We start from the raw sequence: 19,291 nt of genomic DNA, 5'->3' as shown, positions 1-19,291 counted from the left end.
TCATTCTCCAAATTACTTATCACGATTTCTTAAAATGTTATTACTATCATGGGAGTTATGATAAAATAGAGAGTGACGAGTCTAGTATGGACAAATAAAAGTGAACTAATCTTTAAATCAGTCAATTTTTTAGCATATGAGGTGAAAAGTGGTACAATTCCGTGAAAAAGGTGACAATTGGTCCTTACGTTATATGCCGACATGGAAGTCTATTTTTCCAGGTCCAGGAAGCCACAGCTGAAGTGAAAGGAAAAAGAAAGATAAAGAAAGTTTATTGCATCAATCACTGAGATAAAAGTCTGCAGAAAATTGGAAGCTAATCAGTTGTACCGAAATGATCGAAATAGCAAACGACGCAAATGTCTTAATCTTCCTAATTTCATGCAATTTAACAGGTTGGATTTGTGGCACTCTCTGATTAGTGGACTCGCAAACATATTTTGGATCCTTATCTTCCCAATCAAATACTGCAACATCATAGTACACCTTTTGGGACTAGTCCGCATCTTTTTTTCTTATTTCATCCCTTTTGAAACTCACTAACAAGATTAATTTGAATACACTTAGGGGTTGTTTGGTAGGGTGCATAACAATAATGCTGAATAGGGTGTATTAGTAATGCTAGTATTAGTTATACTTGCATTAGTTATGTTGGTATTAGTTATGCTGACATATTTCTTATTCATTGTTTGGTTTGATGTATTAAAGCATTGCAGAGTTTCTAAAATAATTATTTGTTTACAAAAATACCCTCAAAACTAGTCCACACTCTAACTTTTTAAAAGAAACATATGTTGAGAAATATTTTTATACGAAAACGTTTTAAAAAAAATATTTTATTTGTCTACCTATATTAAAATAAAATTAAATATTTATTTATAAAAAAGAAAATATGTTAAGTATTTATTTATTTACTAGGGATATAATTTTATTTCTCACTATTTGGATTATTTTGAACTTGCATTAATATACTAACTAGCATATTTTAATCAAGCATAAATTTTGAAGGACAATTTTATCTTTAACTAAGCTAATGCATGCATTAAAACCCATTGCATTGCTAATACCATTATTTTCTATGCATTAGTTATGCATAGGATAATTCCAAATAGGATGTATAACTAATGCTTGCATAACTAATGCATAGGTTCAAAATGTCTACCAAACAATGTATTATTAATACATAAAGCTAATGCATGCATTAGCTTATCCAATGCATTCTACCAAACGACCCCTTAATATGTGGTTCACTAAATAATAATATATCATTAATAGTGGTGCTATTAATCACTACTCTGGTATGAGTACTTTAATCGATATCTTTTTCAGGACTTGTGCATGAGAGATCCGTGGGAGCAGAGGCGGACTTATGTTGGGAAGAGGGAGGTCACCGAAACCCGTTAGCCTCAGCAAAAAAAATTGGGGGAAGTGCACGTTTAGCCACTAATAACACATGTATTTACTTTTAAGCCATTGTTTAAAATATCTTTAGTCTTTAGCCACTGCTTTAATAAACTTTAACTGCCCAGACGAAAATACTCTTCTACTCATGTCCTTAATTTTTGAACTTAACTTCAGGACTTCAGGACTATATGTCCTTAACTTTTGAACTTGGAACTCTAAGTTAGGACTTCAGGACTACATGTCCTTAACTTTTGAACTTAACTTCAGGACTACATGTCCTTAACTTTTGAACTTGTAACTGTAAGTTCAGGACCAAGTATCCTTAACTTTTGAGCTTGTTAGTTTAGGTTCAAGACCTATTGTCCTTAACTTTTGAGCTTGTTAGTCTAAGTTCAGGACTTCAGAACCTATTGTCCTTAACTTTTGAACTTGTAACTGTAAGTTCAGGACTTATTGTCCTTAATAGTCTAAGTTCAGGACAAGTGTCCTTAACTTTTGAACTTGTAATTCTAAGTTCAGGACCAAGTGTCCTTAACTTTTGAACTTGGAACTCGAAATTCAGGATCAAGTGTCCTTAACTTTTGAACTTGTAATTGTAAGTTCAGGATCCATAACGTAGCAGAAACCAAACATTATTTATAACTTTTTACAAAAAAAATAAAAAAAATAAAAATTGCAATTTACATATAAGATTGATGTCAAATTACACAATCTTTTTGAATCAAGTTGTTTTCTTTATTTGCTTCTTTTATGGTAATTTTGTAGCCTCCTACTTCCTTTTTGGCAACTATGGAGGAATACATACGAGAAGCACCACAGGCAGGTTCCATGTCAAGTAGGAGGCTGGTGAGAACTGGGAAATACCCTGGATATACACTTTTGAGCTATCAACATTCTCTTTTTAGTTTTTTCCTATTTGATCACAGAAACAAACTTAACTAAGATATTTAAAAACTTGTACTAGTATGACTTCCGTAGGTATTGATATTTGAACCTTTTCTCAAATGGTTCAGATCCATTGACAAGGAGTTTAGTAGGTAAAAGTAAAAGAGAGAATCCTACGCTTTTAGGGAACTGAAATTGGGGCCACTTTATAAACCAGTTTCATTTAAGAGAAGCAACCATTTTTAAGACCCCTCCATAGAAATCAACCCTCAAAACTCCTATGTCTGTGATATCACTGTATTTTTGTTTGGGAAGGAAAGGGTAACAACGTCCTTTCATATTAATTTTAATAAACTAGTGGCTATTTTTGCTCAGCACTAAAAATGCTGGATAAAAAGTAAATACGACTTTAAATAGTGACTACCCCATACAATTTTTACAAAAAGATTGTAGACAAATTTCATATATATCTATATATGCAGTGAGGACCCCTAAAATATTTTACGCGGCTCCCTAAAAGCACAAAAACTGGACAGAGGTGCTAGTTTATCGAAGTGCTAAAGTACCTATACTCTTCTGATGAGCTAGGTTCGAATCTGGGCTCCTACAATTTATATTTTTTATTTTTTTATTTTATTTTTAAAGTGGTGCCCCCGTAATATTCAAATCTTGGGTTTACATCTGCTTGGAAGTGGACGGGGAGGACAAGGGGCTCATTTTTTGGTCTAGAACAACAGAATCAAGAAGAGAGCAAACACAATTCACTTTGGGGTGAATTTCCTCCTTTGAGTCAATTCCGCCTCCAGCTGAACTGGAGGAAAATTTTAACCGATACGCGGTAGCTTTCCATAAGTTTTCCTCCAGTAACTAAAACTTTTAATAAAGTGAAGAGAACACATCCATCTCATCATACTCTTGACTGTAATTATATATATTGCTTTAATCCCTAGAATATTAAAAGCATGAGATAGTTTGGAGGACTCTTGTAAACTTTAACATGTCCTACAAAAGACCAAGATATTAAATTACTTTCTTTTCTTGATTTAATATGAGACATGCCCATTAGAGAATACTTATACGCAATCAATTTAATTATAATTTACATGAAGAAGAATTACAAGTTTTTTATTTTGAAAATGAACAAGAAGATCACTTGGAATCAATAATTTACGATAATGATCAATCATGTTGAAGCAGGATAGATATTTTAGACAGCAGCAATGATGAAATGGTATACGTGAGCTGCTATCATTGGTTAAGGGAAATTGTATGAGCTTTTTATGCAATAATCTAAGGTTGATCACTTAATTGGTTAGTGAGTCAATAATTTTTAGTTATGAAAATTCTGCCTCCAACCATATCTTATATATTGTAGTCTATGTTTCACATTTTATTCATATCATTTCGTGTGGCTATATATATAACTCTATTAGTAACTAACTGCATGCTATTATAGTTTTTAGCAATATTGAACATGACAAGGAGTAATACGTGGGTGTGCTTGTTCAAGAATTTTTTAAAAATTGACCCCTTATTGCTTTTACAAAAAAGGACCACTGAGATAAATGTTGAAGAAGAAAGGTGAGAAGATGTTAGGTACCAATCCTTGACCATTATCTTCCAAAGAGGATTTAACTAATTAGATATTAATTGTTCATATCACGCTTTGATTGAGTAATTTACGGCAGAAAGATAAAATATACATTGTCATTTGTTTGGTCCTCGTAGATCATCAACAGCACCAATAACTAACTTTATTTGACGATTTAACACTTAATTAATATTTTGAGTATGTGTACGGATCATGAGGTATAAAAATGTGAAATATTGCATATTAGGTGCACCTTGGAAAAGGACGGTATAAATATAAAATTATCGAGCATGTTTTTGGGGGAAAAAGAAGAAAAAAAGGAATGAGGAAAAAGAAACAGGGCTGTCTTATACGGCAGAGAAAAAGAAAATAAAGAAACAAAATAGAGGATGTTATGATAAAAATCAAAATATGGTGGATGTCTACTCTTCCTCCATGATCTTTCTCTCAAATGGTTAATGACATATTCAATGACATATTTTCTATGTTCAATGACATATTCCATGACATATTTTCTTCACTTTTCATGCCTATATAAAGGCCTTGTAATAGATAGGAAAATACACACAATTGAAGAAGAAAATCTCTTCCTTCTCTCTATCTCTATTTCTTGTTCATGTTTTACTAAATTGCTTTTATTCCATAACACGTTATCAGCACGAGTCTCTAACCAATTATATATATATATATATATATCTACAAAATAACCAATTATATATATATATATATCTACAAAAAATTTCCTACATCCAGAAAGATTACAATTAGAAGTCATACATATCATCACATGATTAAATATAAAGAGAAACTACATATGGTAAGTAATGAAATGTAAGAAGGTATGATTATCTTATACTTGTCATTCCTTTAAAATCTCATATACACACAACTTCGTACTACACCTGTATTGCATAAGCACATATTAATATTACATCTTTTATATCACATGAATGGAATAAATTTTTTGAAGTTCTATATGTTAAAATCATAGTAACAGTTAATTGTTGATATGATGCATGTCATGGTAACCAAGGATATTTTATATAAATTGTCTTATGCATATTTATGTGTTAACTATCTTCAATCTGTCCTGCCGTTTTTAATATTTTCTTTTACTTGGATGAATATTTTTTTCTTTTGGATTTTTACACTTGCATATAGTACCAAAAAAAAGGAATAAAAAATAAAATAAAATTGGTCATACTGATTAAAAGCATAAATCATCTTGAAGAAAACAAGAAATACTTCACATCTTTATCTAGGTTGATTAATTACTTCAAAAGCTATTGAGAAAGTATACTTCATAATTTATGGTCGTATCATTTGAAAGTAAACAATGATTAGTATGACTACTGGAAGAGGTATTTTTAAGTATCCATGACCTACTTGATGCTTGCTACTGACTTACCATTTTTAAGTATTTTATATGAATAATGCACAAGCTACAACTGGTAAGTTGTTACCTATAATGTCACTTTTTAGGTAATATAAATGCTGAATTTATGTATTAGTACTATATATGTGTTGTTACCTATATGGTGTACTTTTGATAAATTTATTCACTAATTGCTTGGTTGAATTGAGTGAACGAAAGTCATGGCGTTAAATCAAATCCAATAGGTAGGGTATACCCAGAAAGCAACAATATTTTTGAGAGAGACTCAATAAATATTATGACAATGATTTTATGATCCTTTTAAACTCTAATAGAATTTAGAAGAAATATTCTGACTACAAACAATTGTATTTCATATAGATGCTACAAATAATTAATAAAGCTTTACGCTGATTTGAGATTTGTACACTTATTTAAGAAAGCAAATTTGATTTGCTAAGTTGCAAATTAGTTGTGTATAACTTTCTTGGCATGTGATTGAAATTAAGGCTTGAGAATGAATCTCAATATTGTTTAGCCTATTATGCCATTGATTGGGGATAAGACATCGGGATCAAGTCCTGATGCTCCATAATGATAAGAGTTGGGTTTGAGTCCCAATTTATTATGGCCTAACATGCCTTTATATTGGTAAGACATTGGGTTTGAGTCCCAATGTACCATATTGATAATATAATGATGACTAAAAAAAAATAATATATTTTTCATGAAAAGGCATGAAAAATGTCCCACTTGATTTGCTCCATTCTTGAAATGAATGTGATAGCAGTGCATAATAAGTTTCAATGAAGACAAGTGGTTGAACAATGAACGTGGGCGTTCCAAATATCAAAATAATAATAATAATCACTATGATTATAAAAGGAGAACAATAAGCGTTCTCAAAATAGTCCTTCAAAATGTGAAGGCAATGCTTACCATTAAATTGATATGAAAATAATAAAGCACGTCGCTGATTATGATCCATTCCTTGAAGAGAATGTGACTTGTGATAAGCATTGAGAATGCAAACCCATTCCTAAAATTGAATGTGGCAATATGTGATAAAAGCAATGAATAAAGACATGCAATTCATGATTATATGAATACCACACAACTCACCTCTAAGGGAGATTTGAGTAAAATAAAGAGAATAAATATTATTGTGTGGTTACATGAATATGTCATCGGTCGCGTACATGTGATACGCCAAATATTATTTTGTCATGCCTTATAAAAGTTATTAAAGGCAAAATTAAAGCAAGAAATAATTTTGCTTATGATGATTTTGACCATGACAATTTATTATGATATAATTTTCTCCGTGAAGGAGACATTTACCATATGAATGGTATGATAAAAGATCTTGTAGTACAAAAGTTGTTAAGAACTCTGGAAAAACTAATTTGTTACTACCCGGATGAATAAGCTTATTCATGACATTGATATTGTAAAGTCTCAAAAGAAACTTTTTGAGTTTCAAATATATAAGTCAAAGTGATTGGCATATTGAGACTATAAATGAAGGAATATTGAATATCTTCATATTTCTATAATCATACCGGGTAAATATGAAAGGTTACCCGATCATCTTTCTATTTGTACTACACAAATATAAGCATGATGCTGGAATCATATGTCACAAGTAAACTAGAGATTTACTAAAATAAATATTAATTGGCATGACCGGTTGACCATATCGGTTCAATTATGATGCGAAAAATTAATTAAGAATTACATTGACACATATTGAAGAATAGAATATTCTTCAAGAATTCTCTTGTGCTGCTTATTCTCATGATATACCAGTTAAAGGTTGGGATTGAATCCTTTGATTTCTGGAAGGAACAAAAGGTGATATATATATATGGGTCCAGTCACCTGCCATGTGAACCGTTTACTATTATATGATTTTAATAGATGCATCTATTTTATGATCACATGTGCATTTGTTATCAACTTGCAGTTTGGTTTTTGCAAGATTGCTTGCTCAAATTATTAGAGCACAATTCCAGAATATAAATTATGATGATTTATCATAATAATACTGGTTTAAATCCAAGTTGGTTTAGCAGAAATTTTATGCCTCCAATTATAGCTAAATCATTGGTTATGAGAACAAAACTCCCAGAAACGAAATTTGGTATGAGATTTATTATTTAATATACAGCAGCACGTGTACGCATCTAGCCAAGTTATAAAAATTTCTCCCTATCACAATCGGTTCAGGGTCAGGAACCAAATAATTTCTATATAGAAATATGGATGTGCTATATGATTTAATTATGCCACCAAAATGCACAAAGATGAGTTCCCAAAGATGGTTGGGAAATGTGTTGGTGATCCCAACATTAGGGGGAGAAAATGGGCAGCTGAGAAAGTGATACGTGAAATGAATTATTATGAATACATATAGATCCTCGTACAAGAAAATATAAACTTGAAGTTCAAGTGATAATTCATTTACAAATTATTGCCAGACGCATTTGCTGACCCAAAGCTAAATGTCATATTTCAGCTGCTAATGCTCCAAATAGAATAAAGTCCATGAGGGACAGAGTCTATGGCACGCATGAAGTGTAACAGACCAATCGGTTCCAAAGATAAAACTCCTTGAAGAAGGAGAGGGGCAAATATTCAAAATGGTCATAATAAGGAGGCAAGTGCTCTAGAAGAGCACCACGACATAACACTTCGTAAGACCTCATGTGAGAGGCTCAGGTACCTGAAAATAATGAAATAAAGAGATCTCAATAAGTTATGTCTTTATTGGGTAATAATGGAACCGACATAAAATGATTGTCGACGATATTGTTAATATAATGTAGCGCTCAATATGATTAATATTGACGAGGATCTTGAGATCAAATCTGTCATGAAATTTGGACGGATAAAAGATTGGCCAAATAAAAAATACGCAATGAAATTGACTTCACTTGAAAAATGTGAAGTTGGACGGATAGTCCAACACCTGAAAGTATAAAGTCAATTGAGGTATAAATGTGTTCTTGTGCGAAAGGTTCAAGTCGATAGACATAAAGACGACTTGTGGCACAAGAAAATTAGTAAATATCCTCACATTGATTATATGGAGACATGTTCTCTTATAGTGGATATAGTCACTTCAGGTTTTAATCTGGCAATATATGAAAAACTTGATATGCGTATAGTGGATATCATTGAAAGATTTAAATTATCTTGGAGCATATTAAGGTTTCCAAGAAATTTATTAAATAAGCTTCAAAAATCCTTATACGGATTGAAACAATCAGGGCCCATGTGGTATAATCGCCCGAGAGAATACTTGTTGAAAGAAGGGTATAAGAATAATTCAATTTGTCCTTGTGTCCTTATAAAAGGATATGGATTTGAATTTGTTATAATCGCCATGTATGTTGATGATTCAAATATCATTAGAACTCCCGGAGAGCTTCCTAAAGCAGTAGACTGTTTAAAGAAAGAATTTGAAATGAAAGATCTTGGAAAGACAAAATTTTGTCTTGGTCTACAAATTGAATATATGAAAGATAGAATTTTTGTCCTTCAATCAGCATACACTAAAAAGATTTTAAAGAGCTTCTATGTGGATAAAGCACATCCATTAAGTACCCCGATGGTTGTGAGATTACTCGATATAAATAAAGATCCACTCCGACCTTATGAAAATAATGAAGAGCTTCTTGGTCCTAAAGTACCATATCTTAATGCAATTGGTGCGCTAATATATCTTGCTAACACTATAAGGCATGATATAACTTTTTCAGCTAATGTCTTAGCAAGATATAGCTCCGCTCAAGGAGAAATTGGAATGAAATCAAGAACATATTACGTTATCTAAGGGGGATTACCGGTGTGGGCTTATTTTATGGCAATGATTGCAATACCGATCTTGTTGGTTATGTCGATGTGAGGTATTTATCTGATACACAGAAGGCTTGATCTCAAACATGTTATGTGTTTACATGTGTGGCACTGTCATATCTTGGTGATCGACTAAGCAATCAATCGTGGCTACTTCTTCTAATCATGCTGAGATAATTGCTATTCATGAAGCACGTCAAGAATGTGTATGGTTGAGGTCTGCTATACATCTTATTCGAGATAAATGTGGTTTGAAGTGTGATAAACTACCCACAGTTTTGTATGAAGAAAATACAACATGCATAGCCCAATTAAAGGGAGGATTCATAAAGGAGTTAGGATAAAGCACATTTCACCTAAATTATTGTTCACACATGATCTTCAAAAGAATGGTGATATTAATGTGCAACGGATCCGTTCAAGTAATAATATGGCTGATTTTTTCACCAAATATCTGTCGGCGTCAACCTTCAAGAAACTAGTGTATAAGATTGGGATACGAAGGCTCAACGATGTGAACTAATGATCTCATCAGGGGAGTTAATACGCGTTGTACTCTTTTTCCCTTACAAGGTTTTATCCCATTGGGTTTTCCCTGTAAGGTTTTTAACGAGGCAACCAAAAGGTGTATTTCTAAATATGTGTACTCTTTTTCCTTCATTAGGATTTTTTCCCATAGGGTTTTTTCCTAATAAGGTTTTAACGAGACACATTATTTATGGACATCCAAGGGGGAGTGTTATGATAAAAATCAAAATATGGTGGATGTCTACTCTTCCTCCATGATCTTTCTCTCAAATGGTTAATGACATATTCAATGACATATTTTCTATGTTCAATGACATATTCCATGACATATTTTCTTCACTTTTCATGCCTATATAAATGCCTTGTAATAGATAGGAAAATATACACAATTGAAGAAGAAAATCTCTTCCTTCTCTCTATCTCTATTTCTTGTTCATGTTTTACTAAATTGCTTTTATTTCTTGTTCATGTTTTACTAAATTGCTTTTATTCCATAACAGAGGAAATGTTATTGGAAATATCATTTTAATACATTCCAAACAAGTGTATTTTGAAAATGATGGCTAATGAAACTTTATAGGAGGAGTGATAAAGCACCTTTCAGAATTAAGAAAATTATCGTATTAATTAATCAGCAGCAAGATCAACACTTATGTCTTAATCAAAAATTAATTAGGATTGGCTATAATATATTAAGTCCGCCATATTCATTTTGCTGAAGTTATTGTATTTCATCGTAATACTAAAATTAGGACAAATTGAATAGGTTCCATATTCATTTATTGTTTCAACGGCTCGAATCCGTGACATCTTAGTCACATGACAGCAACTTTACTAATTACGCCAAGGCTCCGCTTCGATTATTTAAAAAAAATGATGAAAAAATATGTAGTCGGCCCAGGATATTGTTTTAAAAAGCTTTTAAACTTTTTGGAACTTCATTGCAATTGCATGAAAAAACTCACACATTCTAATCTGATGAATATATGACATGCGTCTTTACATATATTATCATTGTTTAAATATAATTAACTACATATTCTTACTTCAAGTTTATTACCTAATCATGATAAATTAACACCTAGTGTTTGTTGGATTTTTTAAGTATATTAATGCTTAAAAGAGAGCGAACGAAAAATAGAGGAAAAATAAAATATTTGAGTTTCATTTGAGATTCCCCTCCTTAATGAAGGGACATTGTCCCATATTGGAAGAGAAAGAGGTTTTTTATGGGTATATAAACAATTGCTCTTCTTCTAACTCTTAAAGAGTTGAGAAGAAGGTCAGCCTCGCGCCGCCGCCATCACTTGGCTTCGGCTTCGGATTTGGTTAAATGATCGATTGATTGATTAATTTTTTGGACCAAATTTATTTGTTAATAGTAAATATTAACACAAATGTTATTAAATATCCGTTTTAATAACAGAATATTAATATTAAATCTAATAATATTAATAATAAATCCAACCGTTTTCCATTTCGGCTTCGGATTCGATTCGAATTTGGTCAAATGATCGATTGATTGATTAGTTTTTTGGACCAAATTTATTTATTAATAGTGAATATTAACACAAATGTTATTAAATATTCATTTTAATAACATAATATTTATATTAAATCCAATAATATTAATAATAATCCAACCGTTTTCCATTTTTTCGTTTTTTGTTTTTGTAACAGAAAATTAACCACCCTCTTCAATTCTCCCGGTTTATTGTTGAGTAAATAGTCATTTATGTTATGGCATTTATGTTATGGCTGTTTTGCAGAAACAGTCATTCTGAAGAGTTGCACCTCTTCAGATTTCACCCTAACATTGGCTATAAATACAAGTCTATTCTCTCAAATTTTTCATTCCATTTTCTGAGTTTCTCCTCCTTCTTTTGCATTGTTTTAACTTCAAAGAAAGCAACAGTAAGTGTGATTTGCTACCAAGCTTTGTGTTCGCCGAAACACTGGAGTTTGAAGTACCACTACACCAGTGTGTAATTCGTTCTATCCTGGGAGGAAATAATCTATAACTTTTGGTACTAGGAGGGGATTAAATTTCTTAAGAAAACACTATGAATTCAGTGGGCTCAGATTAACTTTATTTTGCTTATATTTTTGTTTATGTTATTTTATTTTCTCCAAAATTATTTTACAAATACAGTTTACTAACAGCGTTGTCTTGTCAAAAGTAAGTTTTTTACCTTCTATCAACTTTGGAAAAGGTTCGAAAGCTACTGGGACGGCTCCAAGAAAATACTTTAAGTACTGTCCTTTCAAACAATAGTATATATGAGTGCAATTTTGTGTCCTAGCTAGGTTTCAAATAGCAGCAGCTTTAATTTGTTTTGTAAGGCTTCATTCAACTTCGTCCACTTGCTCACACAAACAATCTTGCATTCAATTAGGAGTGGGAGTTACGTTAGAGTGGGGTTACGGTCGGATTCAGTCGAACTCATTAACTTTTGTTCAAATCGGCCGATATTTGTCTCAAAAAATTTATGAATATGTATAAAGATTTTTAATTTATAACTCAATAACTTAAAAAGATTATCACAAATATATAATTAAGCTTCAAATTATGACTCTGTCTCTGATACCACTGTAGGATTGCATATAGGTGTTCGTAACACGCAGCGGAAGACAATAACAATCCTAGGCAGATCTTTTCATGTTTAAAATTTATTTACATATCAATAGATCGGATCTAAGACGTACCTGGTGAAGAAAGTCTTGTTTCAAATTCTTCGATAGTGCGAAGACTCTATGTGTATCCACACCGAGACTGATCCTTGCTATCAACTCTTTGATCAACGAAACCCGCGAATAAATTGAACGGAAAACTTGTGCTGAAATTTTTCTCAAAAATCTCAACTCAAAGATAGAAGAACAAGAAACACTTTTCTTGTAATTGTATTTTCTCTCTTGGCTTTGTATCGCACTCTCACTTTCACAAAGTGTTTTTCTTCTCAAGAATAATAATATGCCGGCAAATTTTCTCCATCACCCTTTATATAGCATCACCTATAAACCCTTTTCCTATTTGGGTGAGGTAATGATTTACTTAGGGTAAATTTATTCCAAAAATAAACTTTGTATTATTTTCCACAAAAATTCGAATCCCATTCAAATGGGTTTTGCCGAACAGTCACGTGATTGTTCCAACTCAAAATTGGAATCAATTGTTTTCATATTAACACAATATTAATCCCATTCCAAATGGGATTAATTGCACATGAAATAATCCAATTCCAAATTGGAATTACTTACCAAGCCATTTATTAATATTATATTTTATATACATCTTATACAAAATAAATATTATATATATATATATATATATATATATATATATATATATATATATATATATATATATTTCAACCAAGAGATATAATTCAATTTCTATTCCAAATAGAAAATTTCAATTTGTTCACAATATTAATTATATCCTCTGTGCTAGCAAAGATTATAATAATATTTCATTTGGACTAATAATTTATTTGACTAATTAAATTCTATAATTTAATCATCAAATAACAATATAATAAATCCTTTAGCAAAGATCAGAACACTCGTTAGTGTGCGACCCCATAGGTTCAATACTAAACCGGTAGTAAATTGATCATATCAATATACTAATAAAGGATGGCGTCTAGCAACACTCCTTAACGACCGGATAGAATGAAGTATACAATTTACTCTCAAGAACCAGTAGAAGAATAATGTAGTAATTCCTTCTGTCCTTATAGCTCTGGATCACCCTAGGATATGGTTCAAGTGTCAAATCCTAATAGGCGACCAACTATGTGTCCATGTCAAATATATTCGACCATTGAATGACCTAAGAAACTCTTTTCTTCTTCCATTCAATTTGTTACAATCCATATCCACATGTGTTAGTTCATGCCATATATTAGTTAACATAAATCCAAGAAGTAATTATCTTTGAGATGATAAGAAGTCAATCTTATTGGTCTTAAGTGATACAAGAGTGTATAAGGGTGATTAACAAGTATTAGAAGTTAAATGAATCAAGGTTGTTGTAACTCGTATTTTCAGGTAATCTAGCGGTGCTTAATACACTCAAGAGTTAATTTATTAAGGTATTTTAAACATATAATATCCGTATCATAAGTCTTGAAGTCAAACGAGTTATGAGACAAAAGTCGACAAAAGTTGTCGCAACTTAGGTTCATAATTTTACTTAAACATTAGGTCAAATGTTTCTAATATTTTCTCCTAATTTACAAGGAATTACGGGGTTATCTACCAACCAAATTAAAGATCTATGAGTCTAGTTTCCAACGCATTAAACCGTTCATCGATACGATCTCGGAGTAGAGAGATATTCGCGTTTTCGCGAGACTGCGCCAAGCACCTCTCTATGGGGCCCACTAAGTCGGTTTAAGATATTTGGACCTATATAGGATGCCTCCAACCCGTTTTAAGTCATTTCTTTTCACTATTTTCAGACCTTAGAACCCTAGGAACATCCTCTCAAGGTTCTCTCAAGATTCAAGACCCAAAAAAAGGGCAAACAACACAAATCAAGTGTCGGGAATTCCGTGGTGCTAGTAAGTCTCTTGTTCTTCTTGTTGTTGCTCATTTTTGTGTCGTTCCAGCTCGTGTGGGAGGTTGTTTTAAAGGGTTTATGTTCTGTAAATACTCCCTCATGTTCTTAATATCAATCCTAGGTGATTTCAAGCCTTCTAAAGTGATTCTAGTGCCGAAAAACACTAATTGATCGCTAGTTTCGCTTTTTTGTTGTTGTGGCAGCATTGGAGGGATATTTCATGGAAATTTAAGGTCAAATTGGAGTTGTTATTTCTGTATAAAGGTAAGGAACCTCTTACTCTATATGTATTTAAGATTATCCAAGTTGCGGCTAAGCCATTGAAGCTAGAACTTGTGAAATATATATCGAAAGGCTTGGTAGTAATGTTATTATTTTGTGGACTGTTTTGCATTGTTGTTGGGCTGCGTATTTTACTACTATCTTGTGGAGTTTTGGAGGAGGAAGGGTGTGGAGAAACACCATATATATGTAGGGTTATGGGCTGATAGTTATTCGTAACATTTCCAGGTTGTTTGACACGACTACGGTGGTCGTCGTATGTATGGAGTGATTAGGCTGTGTGTGGACTATTTTGGGAGGCTCAATATGTTTATTATTGATGTTGTTTGGGCTGTTTGGTGACTGTTTTGAATGGTGTGAGGTCATATATATAGGGGAGGTGTTGTCCGTTTCATCGTAAAATAGGTTGTGGTCGATACATAATAGTTATGACGCTTAAATGATAACGATAGTATCGTTTCTCTTATTGTAGACTAAGGAGTTTTGACAATTGCATAGCTTGAGATTGGGGCAGTATATACAAGGTATGTGAGGCTATCCCTTTCCTTCTTTTGCACGACTCCGATTGTACATAATGTAATGAACGAGCTTCCAAGATACTCTACTCTTAGAAGCTAGCAGTACTTACATTGTTTTCCCTCTTATGGAACGATTGATGTTAATGTTGCTTCTCTTATTCTTATGTTATCAATGTTGTTGGTACTTCCTGATTCTTATAAGGTTCATAGTGAAGAGTTAGTCCTAATAATGTGTACAGAGGATACCGACCTTACGTCACTCCGAAAGGTTTAGAATGTGATTCCATGAGTCGAGCATGCATTATATATATGTATCTATTTTACTCTACCGAGCCACGCTATAGTTGGCCGGGTACGACACCTATTGTGCAACCACTGATCAGTTGGGTTTTACCGAGCTCCACGTGGCCGGGTACGATTCTACCGAGCCTATTATGGCCGGGTACGATATGATGATGATGATGCCCACAGAGGCGAATGCTGATGCCCACAGAGGCGAATATTTTAAGGGTTTATGTATTTATACATATGTATCTTGCATTTTATGTAAGTAGCCCTCAGAGGTACTAAGATGTTACAGGTTGTATATTCTCTATCCTTGCTTACATTACTGATCGTATTTATGGTTCCCTGCCTTACATACTCAGTACTTTATTCGTACTGACGTCCTTTTATTTGTGGACGCTGCATGTCGTGCTGCAGGTCCTGATAGACAGGCAGGTGCAGCTTCCCCACTACAGTAGGCTGTCCAGTTCAGCGGTGATTGGCAAGATCCCTTCTCCGGACTTGCCTTGGTCTTGGTATGCATTTTTGTTATAGACATTATGGGTATGTCGGGGCCCTGTTCCGGCTATGTTGCAGCACTTATATTCCTTTAGAGGCTCATAGACAGGTGTCGACTCATGTATAGTTTGGTATGCCTTGTCAGCTAGTTTTTGTTGTATAGTCTTTCATAGTAGCGTGGTAGCTTATACCTTATATGTAGTTTCTTGATTGCCTGGTCATCCCCTGCTATGTATGTTCATGCCGTCATATTTTATTGCTGGTTGTCCATGATCCAGGTCTACCATTTATATTGATCTCGTCAGCCCTAAAAGATAATAATGAAGGTTAGATGAAATGTACGTTGGTGCTCGGCAAGTGTGGTCGGGTGCTAGTCATGGCCCTCCAGTTTGGGTCGTGACAAACTTGGTATCAGAGCAAGTCTGTCCTAGGGGTTGTCTATGAGCCGTGTCTAGTAGAGTCTTGATTATGGATGTGTAGCACGCCACATTTATAATCAGGAGGCTACATGACATCTAGGGTTGTTACCTTCTTCCTGAATCTAGATCGTGCGTAGAGTAGAGTCGTAAGTGTTTGTCTCTAATATTCACCTTGGGGTGCACCAGTCCTATTCGTGCGGAAGAAAGATGGGTCGTTACGGATGTGTATCGACTATCGACAGTTGAATAAGTCTACTATAAAGAACAAGTATCCACTTCCAAGAATTGATGACCTGTTTGACCAACTCCAGGGTGCCAAGTATTTCTCCAAGATTGATTTACGTTCAGGGTATCATCAGGTGAGGGTTAGGGAGAAGGATATTCCAAAGACGGCCTTCCGGACAAGATATGGGCACTTTGAGTTCTTGGTGATGTCGTTCGGGCTAACAAATGCCCCAGCAGCTTTTATGGATCTCATGAATACTATATTCAGGCCCTATCTTGATGTGTTCGTGATTGTATTCATTGATGACATTCTAGTGTATTCTCGTTCGGAGGCGGAACATGCGGGCCACTTGCGGATAGTATTACAGACGCTTCAGGATCGTAAGTTATATGCTAAGCTCTCCAAATGTGAATTTTGGCTGAACTCAGTAGCGTTCCTTGGCCATGTGATATCTGACGAGGGTATTAGTGTCGACACTCAGAAGATCGATGCAGTAAAGAATTGGCCGAGACCTACAACACCATCAGAAGTCCGCAGCTTCCTAGGGCTAGCAGGATATTATAGGCGGTTTGTAGAAGGATTTTCCTCTATATCATCACCATTGACTAAGTTAACACAAAAAGCTACCAAATTCCAGTGGTCTGACACTTGTGAACGTAGTTTTCAGGAGCTGAAGAATCGATTGACATCTGCACCAGTGCTCACTCTTCCTGAAGGAACAGAAGGTTATGTGGTATATTGTGATGCCTCAGGTATAGGTTTGGGGTGCGTATTGATGCAGCGTGGGAATGTGATTGCTTATGCATCAAGACAATTGAAGAAGCATGAAAAGAATTATCCAACCCATGATTTGGAATTGGCTGCAGTAATATATGCTTTGAAGATATGGCGGCACTACTTATACGGCGTCCATGTTGACATCTACACAGATCACAAGAGTTTACAATACATCTTCAAGCAGAAAGAGTTGAATTTGAGGCAGCGTAGGTGGCTTGAATTATTGAAAGACTACGACGTCGAGATATTGTATCATCCCGGTAAAGCCAATGTTGTGGCAGATGCTCTCAGCCGTAAATCAATGGGAAGCTTAGTACATATTGAGGCAGGTAGATGGGGGTTGATTAAAGAGCTTCATCAGCTAGCCAATATGAGAATCAGATTGTTAGACTCTGATGATGGAGGTGTTACTGTACAGAATACATCAGAATCATCTTTGGTAGCCGAGGTAAAAGCACGGCAATATGAAGATCCTATCTTAGTACGATTAAGAGAAAGCATTCAACAGTGTAAAAGTATGGCTTTTGGGATCGGAAAAGATGGGGCACTGAGATACCAGAGCCGATTGTGTGTGCCTAATGTGGCAGGGTTGCGAGAGAAGATTATGAATGAGATTCATCAATCCCGATATTCCATCCATCCCGGCTCGACAAAGATGTATCATGATGTCAAGGAGCAGTATTGGTGGGATAATATGAAGAAGTCTATTGCAGAATTTGTAGCCCAGTGTCCCAATTGTCAACAAGTAAAGATAGAACATCAGAAACCCGGTGGATTGCTTCAAAATATAGAGATTCCGACCTGGAAGTGGGAGGTGATTAATATGGACTTCATTATTGGATTACCTCGCTCTTATCATAAGTTTGACTCCATCTGGGTGATAATTGATCGACTTACAAAATGTGCCCATTTTCTGCCAGTGAAGACAACTTACACGGCTGAAGATTATGCGAAGTTGTATATCAAGGAGATTGTTAGGCTTCATGGTGTGCCCATATCTATTATATCAGACCGAGGAGCTCAATTTACGGCTAACTTTTGGAGGTCTTTCCAGAAGGGTTTAGGCACACAAGTAAATCTCAGCACTGCATTTCATCCGCAGACTGACGGACAGGCTGAACGTACCATTCAGACACTGGAAGATATGCTACGAGCATGTGTTCTAGATTTTAAGGGGAATTGGGATGATCATCTTCCACTCATAGAATTCGCCTATAACAATAGCTACCATTCCAGTATTAAAATGGCCCCATACGAGGCACTATACGGGAGGAGATGTAGATCACCAGTTGGATGGTTCGAAGTCGGTGAAACAGAATTATATGGGCCAGATTTGATTCACCAAGCTATTGAGAAGGTGAAAGTGATACAGGAGCGATTGAGGACGGCACAAAGCAGGCAAAAATCTTATTCTGATGTCCGACGTCGTGATCTAGAGTTTGAGGTTGGTGATTGGGTTTTCCTGAGGATCTCACCAATGAAGGGTATTATGCGTTTTGGGAAGAAAGGTAAGCTGAGTCCAAGGTATATCGGGCCGTATAAAATTCTTCGACGAATTGGACAGGTTGCTTATGAGTTAGAATTGCCATCCGAATTGGAATTTGTCCACCCGGTATTCCATGTATCTATGTTGAGGAAATGTATTGGAGACCCTTCTCGAGTCGTCCCTATCAAAGATGTACAAGTTACAGAGGACCTATCATATGAAGAAGTGCCAGTGGCGATATTAGATCGACAAGTCCGCAAGCTGAGAACAAAAGATGTAGCTTCCGTCAAAGTATTGTGGAGGAACAAAAATATGGAAGAAATGACATGGGAAGCAGAAGAGGAGATGAAGTCTAAATACCCTTACTTATTCTAGAATGAAGATAACAAGGATGCTGGTGGAAGACAGGATACATTAGAAGGTGAAACGGCTCTATGAGGTAAGCAATAATTTGAGAATACTCCTCCTTAATACAAATGGTGATATGTAGATAATGTAAATACGTATAATGCTTTGTGTAGCCTTGTGAAGCCATATGTTGGGCTTAATTGCTTGCAAGTTTTGCTAGTGACCATTTTATAGGGGAAAATTG

Source organism: Nicotiana sylvestris, chromosome 7, assembly GCF_000393655.2.
Source record: "Nicotiana sylvestris chromosome 7, ASM39365v2, whole genome shotgun sequence".
Classification (NCBI taxonomy): Eukaryota; Viridiplantae; Streptophyta; class Magnoliopsida; order Solanales; family Solanaceae; genus Nicotiana; species Nicotiana sylvestris.
Note: the sequence above shows the minus strand (reverse complement) of the source record.